Below are 2,449 nucleotides of genomic sequence, written 5' to 3'. Positions count from 1 at the left end.
ATTGTACATATTGCCAATCTTTTTCAGGGCTTAGCTTCAGAATACTTGGAAGGCAGGTTTATGTCCTCCAGGCAAGAGATTAGACAACTTCCCCTGGGGAAACTGAATATCCCAAGGGAAACCCCACTCCCTGCACATACTGACATTTAAAGTTCTTCCAATGGCAAAAAGGTAAATAAAGAAATAAACAAATAAGTGACCAAGACATTTGAGGAAAGCCACACCTTTGAAAGAAATAGACCAAAAGAAACTAACATAGAGAAGAAATTCAAAAGAAATAAACAAATAAGGAGTAGAAAAAAGAAGGTTTTAAGCTAACACTAATTTCTATAGAGAGATAAAAGAAGATACATTCGTGAAACAAGAAACTATTGTTTTGTGAGAGCTCTTGGAAATTCTAAATGTGATAGCAGAGATTAAAAGCTCAATAGAAGGGTTAAATAATAAATTCGAAGAAATCTCCCAGGACGTATAAGAAAAAGACAAAGAGATTGAAAAGAGAAAGAAGATTTTAAAAAATATTAATATAAAGAGGATCGCTCCATGAGGGCCAACATCCAGAAAGAGAGAATAAAGAAAACAGAATGAGAGAAAGAGCACGAACTAGAGTGCAAGTGAGAGCAAGCAAGAAAGAGAAAAATGTAATCCTGTATATACAATGCAGGTTGAATGCAGTTAAAGCTGATGTAACTTAGCACACCATAGAATGTTGAGTTCTAAGCCAATGATGGCAAAAACAGAAAATTAATAAAATGTACAGTGCAGAGTCCTCAAAAAACTCAAGAACTGGCTAGTCCCAGATAGTACTTCTGAAACTGAAGTTTAAGACAAAAATCAAAAGCAATCAAAGCCTCTTTCCCCTCTCTCAGCCACATCACTAAGTATTTCTTCCTTCCCAGAAGAAGCATTTTTATTCTTTGAAGGAACTCTTTCTGGACTGGAGGTCAACTGGCACCAGTGGCTGATTTGAGAACAGTACCACCAACCAGAGCATTTGGTGACCAAAAAATGCTGAGGCCCCCAGCCCTGTTTCGTCAGTTGCCTACCAAAACACTGACAGCATACTTGTAACCTTGGAAGGAAATAAGACATGTTTGTTTCTGGGGAATCTGATTATCTCAAGAAAAAAAAACAAAAAACAGAAAAGACCAAATCAAAGTTTCTAAAACAGTGTCTCCAACTTACCCAAAAGTGAAGCTCAAAGTCAATAAGCCCTGTCTCAAGCTGAGTGCATCTAATCAGCTTTTTAGTCCTCTACTTTAATCCTGAGCAGACATCCAAGGGTCACCAAATATCTAAGGAAAGCCAAGGACAAGAGAACTAAAGAACAAAACAAATAGAAACAACAAATAGAAGCAACTTGGAGGCAACAAAATACACTGTGATTAAAACTTAAAAAGTATCATGGATACCCTCAGGGAAATAAGAGATAATGATATGCCTTTGAAACAAGAATAGGAAACCACAAAAAGGAATATTAATGTTACAAAAAAGATGTATTAGAAATTAATAAACATGTTGGTAATAATGAAAAACTCAAAAGAAGGATCAGAAAATAGAGTCGAAGTATTCTCCTAGAAAGGAGAGTAAAATGACAGAGGGAAAAAAAAAACAGGAAAGAAAAAAGGAAGAAATTAGAGAACCAATCCAGGGGTTTTAATACCTGATTAACAAGAGTCTCTGAAAGAATGAACGGAAGAAAACCAAGGGGAAGAAATCATCAATAAAATAATTCAAGTAGCTTTTTCACTCCCAGGCCAACTGGGTGGCTGCTCTTGGTTGGGGGTCACCTCACATCTAAGGAAGATGGTAGCCACAAAGAAGACCAAAAAGTCACTGGAGTTGATCAGCACTAGGCTTCAGCTGGTTATGAAAAGTGGAAAGTATGTGCTGGGGTACAAGCAGACTCTGAAGATAATCAGACATGGCAAAGCAAAATCGGTTATCTTTGCCAACTACTACCCAGCTTTGAGGAAATCTAAAATAGAGTACTATGACATGTTGGCCAAGACTGATGTCCATCACTGCAGTGGCAATAGCATTGAATTGGACACAGTGTGAGGAAAATATTACAGAGTATGCACACTGGCTATCATTAACCCTGGTGATTCTGATATCATTAGAAGCATGCCGGGACAGACTGGTAAAAAAGTAAATCACGCAAAATTTTTCTTTATTAAAGCTTGCCATAGGTTGTTTTAAAACCAAACAAAGATATAATTCGACCTCAAACTCCTGGGCTCAGGTGATCCTCCTGCCTTAGCCTCCCAAGTAGCTGGGACTACAGGTGCACATCAACCCACTCAGCTGATTTTTTTTTTTTTTAAATAATTTGTAAAGACAGGGTCCCAATATGTTACTCAGGCTGGTCTTGAACTCCTGGCCTCAAGCAATCTTCCCGCCTTGGCCTCTCAAAGTACTGGGATTACAGGCAGGAAACACATAGCTG

The 2,449-nt window shown here is 37.9% G+C and overlaps 1 pseudogene; it reads left to right on the top strand.

Moving 5' to 3' along the window:
• Nucleotides 1-1,806: 1,806 nt before the first annotated feature.
• LOC105875941 (large ribosomal subunit protein eL30 pseudogene) lies at nucleotides 1,807-2,202 on the top strand (annotated as a pseudogene).
• Nucleotides 2,203-2,449: the final 247 nt, after the last annotated feature.

The sequence above is a fragment of the Microcebus murinus genome, chromosome 9 (genome assembly GCF_040939455.1).
Source record: "Microcebus murinus isolate Inina chromosome 9, M.murinus_Inina_mat1.0, whole genome shotgun sequence".
Lineage (NCBI taxonomy): Eukaryota > Metazoa > Chordata > Mammalia > Primates > Cheirogaleidae > Microcebus > Microcebus murinus.
The sequence above is the reverse complement of the archived record's forward strand: the minus strand, read 5'-3'. Positions and strand labels throughout refer to the sequence as shown.